Source organism: Chrysemys picta, unplaced genomic scaffold, assembly GCF_011386835.1.
Source record: "Chrysemys picta bellii isolate R12L10 unplaced genomic scaffold, ASM1138683v2 scaf226, whole genome shotgun sequence".
Classification (NCBI taxonomy): Eukaryota; Metazoa; Chordata; order Testudines; family Emydidae; genus Chrysemys; species Chrysemys picta.
In genome coordinates, this window is record NW_027052933.1 from 52,296 (window position 1) to 64,588 (window position 12,293).

The following is a 12,293-nucleotide window of genomic DNA, read 5'->3' on the forward strand; positions in this document are numbered from 1 at the left end:
GGAGGAAGCTCCATGTCCCATTTGTCTGCAGTATTTCACAGAAGCTGTCACTCTGCAGTGCAGGCACGTCAGCCAGTGCTGGGAGGGATCCGATACAGCCGTCTCCTGCCCTCAGAAACTGTGCAACAGAGAAACGTCAGGCTGAACATGCAGCTGGCAAACATGGTAGAAATCGCCAATCGGCTGAGTTTACAAGCAGCAAAGGGAGCAGGAGACGGGGTGTGTGGGGAACACCAGGAGACTCTGAAACTTCTGTGAAGAGGATCAAACCCCCATCTGTCTGGTTTGCCATCTGTCCTGGGCTCACAGAACTCACACGGTGGTTCCCATAGAGGAAGCTGCCCAGGAGTACAAGGTAGGGAATTGCTGTCACGTTTAATGGGTAATGACTTTGGATTTTAATTACAGGCTAATTTCACTGAAAGTTGCCTGGCAGAGGCATGATGCATCATTCAGCTCTGTAAACCCTTCATGGTATGGGAGATGCTGCAACAAAATAACTGATTTGACAGAGAGGCAACAGAGGCAAGTCTGTAACGATAACTGATGTGGGGAAATGTCCTCTGAGATTCTGATGGGAATTCCTGAAAATCTTCATCATATACAGTATTCTACCAATCCCAAACAAGCAGACACATCACCCACCAAGTTAATGATACTTCAGTTCTTACCCAAATACCCGCTTACAGCCAATTCTTGTTAATGAAACAACCATTTATTAAAAGAAGAAAAGACAGTATTGGCTAAAAGGTCATTAGACATACAAATGCAAACAGAGTCCTTAGGTCAGCTTCACCATAGAGATGGCACGTTAGAATTGAAGAGAGTCCTTTTCAGTATCATTTCATCATGTTCTAGTCCAATATCCAAATGTTCAATATCAGGGCAGTCCAGAGGGGACTGAAGATCTCAGTCTTACGACTCAAACGCCTCCTAAATAAAGCTTTAAAAGATCTGAGATAAAAGGATCAGGTCTCAAGAGTTTATATAGACATTTTTGCAGCCTCTCGACAGCAGGCAGTCCTTGGGTGAACAATAGGTTTTGGAAGTAACCTCCTACTTCACAAACATCACAGGTAATAAAACTACATGGATTAACATAAGGTAATTAGCAACAGAGGGTCCTGTGGCACCTTTAAGACTAACAGAAATATTGGGAGCATAAGCTTTCGTGGGTAAGAACCTCACTTCTTCAGATGCAAGTCTTGCATCTGAAGAAGTGAGGTTCTTACCCACGAAAGCTTATGCTCCCAATACTTCTGTTAGTCTTAAAGGTGCCGCTGGACCCTCTGTTGCTTTTTACAGATTCAGACTAACACGGCAACCTCTCTGATACATAAGGTAATTAATTATCCATGAAGCCGTTCATAGACAGTTTACCACAAACTTTAAAGAGCTATATATATACACAATGACATTATTACACCCAAGTTTAATCTAAATGTTAACATTTCCCTCTTGTATGGATTGCTTGATGTTTAACAAGGCCGGACCTCCATATGAAACATTTTCCACAGTCTAAGCACTTGTGGGGTCTCTCTCCTGTGTGGATTACCTGATGTGCCAGAAGATTTGATCTTTGTTTGAAACTTTTCCCACAATCTAAGCACTTGTGGGGTCTCTCTCCAGTGTGGACTGTCTGATGTGCCATAAGATATGATCTTTGCATGAAACTTTTCCCACAGTCCAAACATTTATGGGATTTCTCTCCAGTGTGGATTAACTGATGTCTAACAAGAACTGACCTATGTATGAAACTTTTCCCACAGTTTAAGCATTTATGGGATCTCTCTCCGGTGTGGACTGCTTGATGTTTAACAAGGTCTGACCTCCGTATGAAACTTTTCCCACAATCTAAGCACTTGTGGGGTCTCTCTCCAGTGTGGACTGTCTGATGTGCCATAAGATATGATCTTTGCATGAAACTTTTCCCACAGTCCAAACATTTATGGGATTTCTCTCCAGTGTGGATTAACTGATGTTTAACAAGAAATGACCTATGTATGAAACTTTTCCCACAGTTTAAGCATTTATGGGATCTCTCTCCGGTGTGGACTGCTTGATGTTTAACAAGGTCTGACCTCCGTATGAAACTTTTCCCACAGTCTAAGCACTTATGAGGTCTCTCTCCAGTGTGGACTGCCTGATGATTAAGTAGGATTGACCTCTGTATGAAACTTTTTCCACAGTCTAAGCACTTATGGGGTCTCTCTCCAGTGTGGACTGCTTGATGTGCCAGAAGATTTGATATTTGTGTGAAACTTTTCCCACAGTCCAAACATTTATGGGATTTCTCTCCTGTGTGGATTATCTGATGTTTAACAAGGGTTGACCTCTGTATGAAACTTTTCCCACAGTCTAAGCACTTATGGGATCTCTCTCCAGTGTGGATTGCCTGATGTGCCATAAGATTTGACCTCCGTATGAAACTTTTCCCACAGATTAAGCATTTATGGGGTCTCTCTCCAGTGTGGATTGCCTTATGTGCCATAAGATTTGATCTTTGTGTGAAACTTTTCCCACAGTCCAAACATTTATGGGATTTCTCTCCTGTGTGTATTGCCTGATGATGAAGTAGGGTTGACCTCTGTATGAAACTTTTTCCACAGTCTAAGCACTTATGGGGTCTCTCTCCAGTGTGGATTGCTTTATGTGCCATAAGTGTTGATCTTTGTGCAAAACTTTTCCCACAGTCCAAACATTTATGGGATTTCTCTCCTGTGTGGACTGCTTGATGTCTAACAAGGTCTGACCTCTGTATGAAACTTTTCCCACAGTCTAAGCACTTATGAGGTCTCTCTCCTGTGTGAATTGCCCGATGATCAAGTAGGGCTGAACTCCGTATGAAACTTTTTCCACAGTCTAAGCACTTATGGGGTCTGTCCCTAGTGTGGACGCCTTGATGTTTAACAAGGTTTGACCTCCATATGAAACTTTTTCCACAGATTAAGCACCTATGTGGTCTCTCGCCAGTGTGGATTGCCTTATGTGCCATAAGATTTGATCTTTGTGTGAAACTTTTCCCACAGTCCAAACATTTATGGGATTTCTCTCTTGTGTGGATTGCCTGATGATCAAGTAGGGTTGACCTCCGTATGAAACTTTTCCCACAAATTAAGCACTTATGGGGTCTCTCTCCAGTGTGGATTGCCTTATGTGCCATAAGAGTTGATCTTTGTGCGAAACTTTTCCCACAGTCCAAACATTTATGGGATTTCTCTCCTGTGTGTATTGCATGATGTTTAAGAAGGGCTGACCTCCGTTTGAAACTTTTTCCACAGTCTAAGCACTTATGGGGTCTCTCTCCAGTGTGGACTGCTTGATGTATAAGAAGGGCTGACCTCCGTATGAAACTTTTCCCACAGATTAAGCACTTATGGGGTCTCTCTCCAGTGTGGATTGCCTGATGTACAACAAGGTGTGACTTCTGTATGAAACTTTTTCCACAGTCTAAGCACTTATGGGGTCTCTCTCCAGTGTGGATTGCCAGATGTTTAACAAGGTCTGACTTCCGTATGAAACTTTTTCCACAGATTAAGCACTTGTGGGGTCTCTCTCCTGTGTGGATTACCTGATGTGCCAGAAGATTTGATCTTTGTTTGAAACTTTTCCCACAATCTAAGCACTTGTGGGGTCTCTCTCCAGTGTGGACTGTCTGATGTGCCATAAGATATGATCTTTGCATGAAACTTTTCCCACAGTCCAAACATTTATGGGATTTCTCTCCAGTGTGGATTAACTGATGTCTAACAAGAACTGACCTATGTATGAAACTTTTCCCACAGTTTAAGCATTTATGGGATCTCTCTCCGGTGTGGACTGCTTGATGTTTAACAAGGTCTGACCTCCGTATGAAACTTTTCCCACAATCTAAGCACTTGTGGGGTCTCTCTCCAGTGTGGACTGTCTGATGTGCCATAAGATATGATCTTTGCATGAAACTTTTCCCACAGTCCAAACATTTATGGGATTTCTCTCCAGTGTGGATTAACTGATGTTTAACAAGAACTGACCTATGTATGAAACTTTTCCCACAGTTTAAGCAATTATGGGATCTCTCTCCGGTGTGGACTGCTTGATGTTTAACAAGGTCTGACCTCCGTATGAAACTTTTCCCACAGTCTAAGCACTTATGAGGTCTCTCTCCAGTGTGGACTGCCTGATGATTAAGTAGGATTGACCTCTGTATGAAACTTTTTCCACAGTCTAAGCACTTATGGGGTCTCTCTCCAGTGTGGACTGCTTGATGTGCCAGAAGATTTGATTTTGTGTGAAACTTTTCCCACAGTCCAAACATTTATGGGATTTCTCTCCTGTGTGGATTATCTGATGTTTAACAAGGGTTGACCTCTGTATGAAACTTTTCCCACAGTCTAAGCACTTATGGGATCTCTCTCCAGTGTGGATTGCCTGATGTGCCATAAGATTTGACCTCCGTATGAAACTTTTCCCACAGATTAAGCATTTATGGGGTCTCTCTCCAGTGTGGATTGCCTTATGTGCCATAAGATTTGATCTTTGTGTGAAACTTTTCCCACAGTCCAAACATTTATGGGATTTCTCTCCTGTGTGGACTGCTTGATGTCTAACAAGGTCTGACCTCTGTATGAAACTTTTCCCACAGTCTAAGCACTTATGAGGTCTCTCTCCTGTGTGAATTGCCCGATGATCAAGTAGGGCTGAACTCCGTATGAAACTTTTTCCACAGTCTAAGCACTTATGGGGTCTGTCCCTAGTGTGGACGCCTTGATGTTTAACAAGGTTTGACCTCCATATGAAACTTTTTCCACAGATTAAGCACGTATGTGGTCTCTCGCCAGTGTGGATTGCCTTATGTGCCATAAGATTTGATCTTTGTGTGAAACTTTTCCCACAGTCCAAACATTTATGGGATTTCTCTCTTGTGTGGATTGCCTGATGATCAAGTAGGGTTGACCTCCGTATGAAACTTTTCCCACAAATTAAGCACTTATGGGGTCTCTCTCCAGTGTGGATTGCCTTATGTGCCATAAGAGTTGATCTTTGTGCGAAACTTTTCCCACAGTCCAAACATTTATGGGATTTCTCTCCTGTGTGTATTGCATGATGTTTAAGAAGGGCTGACCTCCGTTTGAAACTTTTTCCACAGTCTAAGCACTTATGGGGTCTCTCTCCAGTGTGGACTGCTTGATGTATAAGAAGGGCTGACCTCCGTATGAAACTTTTCCCACAGATTAAGCACTTATGGGGTCTCTCTCCAGTGTGGATTGCCTGATGTACAACAAGGTGTGACTTCTGTATGAAACTTTTTCCACAGTCTAAGCACTTATGGGGTCTCTCTCCAGTGTGGATTGCCAGATGTTTAACAAGGTCTGACTTCCGTATGAAACTTTTTCCACAGATTAAGCGCTTGTGGGGTCTCTCTCCTGTGTGGATTCGCTGATGTAAAATGAGGTGTGACCACCACATGAAACTTTTTCCACAGTCTAAGCACTTATGGGATCTTCTCACAAAGGTCCCCTGTGATTCCCCGTGCCCAGGAACTTCCTGCTGTTGATTCCCCTCCTCGTTCTCACTCACTCTCTCGTCACCTGCTGGGAGAGAGAGAATCCAGACAGAAGTCATTGTGCTGGGGAGAAATTAAAAGGAATAGCAGCAAGGAAAAACCCCAAACCCCTGAAGCTGCACAGATGGAGCAATTGGATTCTGCCTCCACTTCCCACCCAAAAGTTCACAGAGAAGGAAAGTTCAGAAGGAAACTCCTGCAGGTAACAGGAGAGGTGGAAAGCGATGTCAGTCATATCTGCTGATTGTAGCCCTGCCCTGTGTGAAATGAGGAAGGAACTAAGGGCACTTATTGATACCACATTTTTGGGATTCTCAAATTTGTCCTTCATTCCCCAGATGGTTTCCGTGTCAGTCCTCACCTGTGTGGGCGCCTCTCGGGATCTCTCTTTCCTCACAGGCCTGGAGATCGGGCACCCACGGCTCTTCCCCTTGTTCCAGCCGGGTGATCAGGTCCGGTTTGGGAAGGGGGAATCCTGTGCAGGGAGTGAAATCAGATCAGATCAGGGTGCATGGAGGATTGAGAGAACGTCTGTCAGAAAGGACATTCTGTGAGCGGAACCTGTCCCTGTGCTGTGCTGGGGAATGTGGAATCTAAGAGGACGGGAACGTGGTCACTGAGACCCCCTCGGGGGAGGCAGACATATGGCGAGGTGTGGATAATTGTGACGCACACCCAGCTCTAGTGTTAAACCCCTGCCTATTTCTAAACCCGTGGAACCCAGAGCCCTCCACATGGCTGCAGCTGTTCCCTAGTAGGAGGGAGAAGAGGGATTCTGTGAGCAACCGAGAAACAACACAGACAGGACAATACACGGATTCTCCACCTTGCAAACTAGGGGGGTCGGGATGATTTAGTATGTGTCTTAGGTTTTGACACCCTGGTCTCATTGGAGAGTAATGAGGGAAGAACCTGACCAGAGTCAGACACACAGATCCCCCCACACACCAACTTCCAATAACCAAGGGGCCAGAATTCCCTTACCCAGCGAGGTCACCATCTCGTAGTTCTCCCACATGACATCCCTGTAGAGGGCTCTCTGAGTGGGGTCCAGCAGAGCCCCCTGCCCCTGGGTGAAATACACAGCCACCTCCTCGAAGGTCACCAGCATCTGAAACAACAAGAATCCCCCACTCAAAACCTGCTGCCCCACCCACAATACCACTAATCATGGGAGGGAGAGACAGAGAAGCAGAATCTTCCCCGCACGCTGCTCAGAGCATCCAGGAGGCTTCAGGGAGTGGGTAAAAGGTGAGAGCTCCTTGTCCCCCCCACAGTACATGGAGGTGGGCAGGGTCTTTTCATTTACCACATGCCTGCCAGCCACAGGCTGATATGGGAAGCAGAGCTCTGAGCTGGGGACAGGGAGAGGAATACCAACTGCATCCCTTCGTATTTCACAGCAGCCTCTGGCCAGTGGGGTCAGGCTCCAGCACTGGGAGTCTGGTCAGTTTTCCCAGCCCTGCCCAGCGGGGTGTTTCCTGGTTTAGAAATACAATACCCCTCCCCCACCACCAAAAGCTCCCTAAAAATCGCCTACCTGAGCTGGCTCCATCACAGACATATCCCTTCCCTGTCCCCTGGAAGATGGGACAAACTGGAGCGAAACGTGGGCGTGATTCCTCAGCCTGTTGGGGCGAGAGGGGCGATGGGGGAGGTTACAGAAGGGGCTTGAGTCCATGTCACCCCCTGATTTCCCCCAGGCTCTCTCTCTGCAGACAGATGCTAAGATTCTAGGACTCTACCATGCTGGGAAAAAACCCAGTTAGTTCATTACCACCCCGGCTGAAGGGATATTAAAGAAGGGATTAACAGTGATTCCCCCAAGTGACAGTGACCCCCTCATAATTTGTCCCCCGCACTTTAATATCCAACAGTTTCACCAAGTACCAAAATCTTTTGGGTCTTCTGTTAAAACTTGTAAGCTACTGTCTGTAGAAACCATTGATTATATCTATCCTGTGAAAGATACTTTACTACTATGTAAAACTTACAAACAAGTTAACTGACTTTGTTCTTGAAGTAATTGATACAATGCAAACAAACACTATAAGCCGTTAAGTGACTTTCACTTCATTCAATGGCTCCTAGGACGGACCCCCACCCTCTGTGATTAAAGGGCCGGGAGTCTCAAATGAATTAGCACACACCCTGAAAGTGGTGGAGACAGTAAATTAAAATATGGTTAAGATATGGAATGTATGCTGATGAATGCTTGATATACATGAATGGTTAGGGAGGTGCCAGTCTAGAAAAGGAGTATCCATCGGCCGAAGAATGTGTCGAGTAGGACCACCAGACAACCCCCGGAGGGTAAACTGGGATCCACCCCATCACCTGGAAGGATGAGAAACACAAACTTTGGACAGCGTGGAGCCACCAGGAATGTGCCACTTTGGACAGGAATGTGCCATCTGCTGATTGAGTCAGCAACAGCAGGATGAAACAGCTCCCATAGACTAACATAGGAATTAATTCCTATAAGAATGGACTCTAAAGACTGATGACTTTGAGTCTCTGGTTCTGCTGCCAGCCTGCAGGGGCATCAGGTGCACCTGACACAGACTTGGCTCCATCCTCATGACCAAGATACCTGGCCAGTAACTTGGCATGAGCAACTTCTAGGCTGGTAACTATAACACCTAGACAGAACTTGAATGAATGGTTGTGTGAATGAATCTCTCTCTCTATATATATATATATGTGTGTGTGTGTATAAGAAATAAGTAGTCAAACAACGTTGTTTACTTTTATCTTTTGCTTTATCAGTATATTTACAATAAATGTGGCATCTTTGCCTTATCCCTCTTAATAAGATCCTGCTGGTTTTTATTCTATTGGTATAACACGGCCAGGCCCCCACATCCCCCATTAGAACTAAACCCACCAAGTCCCTCCTAAACCTCCCCAGAACAGCATCTCTGAGCCAAACGCTGGAAAAAGAGCAGAATCAAAGGAGTCACTTTAGGGCACTGCCCCACAGTGTATTGTAACCCCTCTAGCTCTCCCCCGTCTCCCTCAGTCCTGCGGTGCTCAGCAGAGTGAGCAACTGGCTTTTCCTCTCTCAGCTCCTCCCCTTGTTCCCAGGAGAGCTGACTGCCCCGGGGGTGCAGGGAATGGATCTGGGCAGGGCTGGGAGCTGGGAACCTCCCTCCCCACTTCTTGCTCCTGCTGCCCTTCAAGTCTCTCTGCTCTCCCCTTTTATCTTCTTCCCTCACCCTGGGAGAATGGGCGACTGCCCCATTGTCGTGGGCCTTTGCTCTCCTTAGGCAGCTCAGCCACTGACACTGGTAACGGGGGTTGAACCCGGATCTGTCACTGAGGGCAGCAGCTCTGGGACTCACAGACACAGGGAGCCCCTCCCCTTGTAGGCCAAACTCACCAGCTGGTCCCTGAAAGGGGCCCTTTGTACAGAGTCATTTCCCTGCCCGGATCCAGCCATTTCCCCAGGTCTCTCCATCACCTGGAGGCTCAGGCTCAGGGGCTGGTATTGTCAGAGTGGTTCCAGCCACTGGAGAACGTGCCCCTGGGCTGGTCTCAAAGGGGTGTGATGAAGTGGGAATGTTCTGAATGTTTTCTGTGAATACTGAAGGTGTGCCACAGTTTCCCCACGTGTTACTCAAGTATTGAACTGGTGGGATACAGGTGTGTGATCATTGCAGAGATCTCTAGAGGGTGGGTGTGACTGCAGAGTGGCTGCCTGGGCACAGAGAATGGCCAAAATTCTGTATCCTGGCAAGCTATGGCCAAAAACGGTCCTCTGCAAGGAGGCAGCCAGCCGAAGTTGTGGGAGAACAAAGAGAGAGGAGGAGGCCAGGTGACCTGTTTTCCTGGGAAAGAGAGAAAGCAGGGAGGAGGGGCAGCTGGGCGTCACTGAGGATGGGGGGCTGGACGTGGGTCAGTCTCCTGGTTTGGGACTCATCGGCGAAAGCCCAGGGCTCAGGGGTCTGGATTCCCCGCCCAGATGGACTTTGCTGATTGCTTCTGATTTCTGTGCTAACAAGCTCTGTTCTGTGCTGTGTTCCCAGCGAGGAAATAAACCCGTCTGTTTTCCAAGCTGACTGAGAGTCACCGCTGACTGCGGAGGTGGGGTGCACAGCCCCTGTGAGGAGCGGGTCAGGCTTTTCCTTAGGCTGCCCCCGGGGTTCTGGCTGGGGCCATATGCCCTCCGTGGGATCCAGGGATGGGGAGGCTGGGGCCACATGCTTAGCAGGTGGGGAGGTTCTTGGGGGTTCTCAGGGGCTGGGGTCCTGCCCCTACACTGGGTGTAGGGGGCTTGCCTCCCTCAACCCTAGGTTCACCCCCCGCCGGCTGTACCACATTCTTATCCCTGGCTCCGAGTCCCAGGCAGGAGGGCTGAAACAATCCGTACCATGGGGGGCGCTGAGAGCCATTTAACCAAACTGTAAATACTGGATAGGATGGAAACCCCTTCAAGCCAGGGCGGCACTTTCCAAGGGGCGGCACTCCAGCCTCCCCCCTTTTTTTTTTCGCTTGGGGCGCAAAAACAGGAGCTGATCCTGAACCAAGTTGTTCCCTGTCAGCTGAGGCTTTCAGGCTGAGCTGGAGCTGACGCTGCAGTTCTGGCTGCAGTCGCTAGATGGCGCTCATGGCAGCCGGAGTCGCACAGGCTGGACAGCAGTTCAGGCTGCCCGGCCGCTGGAGAGCCGGAGCGTCATCCCCGGAGCTGAGCCCGGCTGCGGCGGCGAGAGGGGCTCAGCTCCGGGGGATGATGCTCCGAGCCGCCCGGGCAGCCTGAACTGCAGCCCAGCCTGGGGGTGAGGAGCCGGGGAGGGGGGAGGGAAGTGGGGCCCGGGAGGCAGGGAGGGGGGAGGGGTCCTGCTGCTCTGAGTCTCCCCAGGGCGGCGCGGCGTTTCCCCGCCCGAGGGGGCTGTGCAGGCGCCGCCGGGCTGGGCGGGGGGGCGGATCCTGGCTCGCGCGCTGACAGGGCGATTGGCTGGGCAGCCCGAGCTGCCAGGGAGCTGCCGCCGCCCCCTCCTGCCCCCTACCCAGCCCGCCGCGCACCTCCCCTGCCTCAGCCCCGCGCTGCCTGCCCTGGGCAGGGAGAGACAGAGCCGGCTCTGAGTGGGGCAGCGGGGGATACTGCCCTGCCGGGGGACCCCCGCAGCTCAGGTATCTGGGGGGTCAGTGTCTGTCCTCTCGGCTCTGCCTGCAGGGGGCTGGGGAAGCAGCTGTCAGCGCCTGCCCCTCTCAGCCCTTGCACCCCCCATCCCGCTCACAGCCCCTCCACTTATACCTCCCCCAACGCTCCTTCACCGCACCCCTTCCCCTTGTACTCTCCCTTCACCCACACATCTCCCCTTGTACCCTCCCCCAGCCCTCTCCTCCCGCACCTCCCCCCTTCCCCGCACCTCTTCTCCCGCAACCCTCCTAATACCCCCTCTCCTCCTCCACCCTCCTCCGCGAGTACATCACACCCCGCCTCTCTGCCAGTGTAGAGCCCCCAAGCACCCCACACCCGCTCCTCTGCATGAACCCTCTTTACTAGATCCGCATCCCTTTCCGGGTACAAAATTTGAGGATTAGTCCCTATGCCTTCCATGTGCATTTGGAGCACTAAAGATGGGGTTGCGGGGGACGGGGTGGGTGAGATTTATACTAAAGTGAAATAAAAATAGGAGAAATGGTTTGATCCCCACTGCAAGTGTAAACAGGGATTGGTGTGGTGAACGAGGAGATCACGTTTCGGGGGGGGAGCCCAGGGCTGGGGCGGCAGGGGGTGTGGGAGGGAACTGGTGAGAGGGGGAGCCCAAGGCTGGAGTGGGGGACAGCCAAAAAATTTTTTGCTTGGGGCTGCAAAAAACCTAGAGCCGGGCCTGCGCTGAGCACCTCTCCTTCCCCGACTCCCAGCTGGCCCCCCCCCCGCCACCCTGCATTCAGTTTGGCCCCTGCCACATTCTGCCCCCCTCAGATCTCCCTGAGCTGCAGCCTCCGTCCAGATCAGCGAGGCCTGGGGCAGGGAAACAAAGCAGCAGATAGTGGGTGGGTGATAACGTGATCCTGCCCGCACACACCGGGAGCTGGCGGCAGCTTTCCCGGGCCCAGGGCGGGAATCGCAGCCAGCTCCGCTGGGAGAAGCCTGGGGCCAAACCTCCCCCTGCAGCCGGGCGGGTGTCTCTCACCTTCCCTCCGAGCGGGGCCCCCCTGGGGCAGGGGCCGGGCCGGGAAGGGGCCTGGCCGGGCTGGGGGCTCTGCCCTGGGAGAGGCTCCTGGGGAGCAGCGGGAAGGGCCCTGCTGGAGATTCCCCTCTCCCGGCTGCAGCCAGGGCTCCGGGCTCCCAGCACCAGCCGCCGGGGCTCGGGGATCTCGCCAGGAGCCTGGAGCCAGAGTCACCGCAGCGGCTGCGAGTCACCTTCCTGCTGCCGGGCCTGAGCCCAGCGATCGCTCCCCCCAGAGCCGCCTCCCAGCTGCTCCTGGGTCCTAGCGATCAACCACTTGCCTTGACTTCTTCTCTCTGTTCAGCTTCTGTTACACTCACAGGCTCTAAGGTCAGAAGGGCCCATCATGAGCATCTAGCCCGGGGATTCTCACAACCAAAATTTTTGGCGGCCTCAGAGTAAGGCCAGCAGCTGTCACTGGTGGCCGCTCCAACACATTTTCCCAAAATACTTAATGAACTTTAGGAGAAACCAGTAAACATGCACAGAGGTAGACGGGAAAACTTTCCTGACTTAAACACCACCCGGGTGGAATCGAATAGCAGAAGGATCTGAGTCCTCACTCCCTT

The 12,293-nt window shown here is 50.5% G+C and overlaps 1 long non-coding RNA gene across 2 annotated transcripts; it reads right to left on the reverse strand.

Annotated features, from left to right (window-relative positions):
* Positions 1-968: 968 nt before the first annotated feature.
* LOC135978364 (uncharacterized) lies at positions 969-11,958 on the reverse strand. Of its 2 annotated transcripts, none has more exons than XR_010595774.1 (5): positions 11,689-11,958; positions 7,086-7,173; positions 6,530-6,656; positions 5,907-6,020; positions 969-5,570 (listed from the first exon to the last, which is right to left on the reverse strand). It is a non-coding gene; the product is annotated as an uncharacterized LOC135978364 (long non-coding RNA). The 2 variants fall into 2 exon arrangements; XR_010595773.1 differs by having other exon boundaries at positions 969-5,573.
* Between the last annotated feature and the right edge of the window lie 335 nt (positions 11,959-12,293).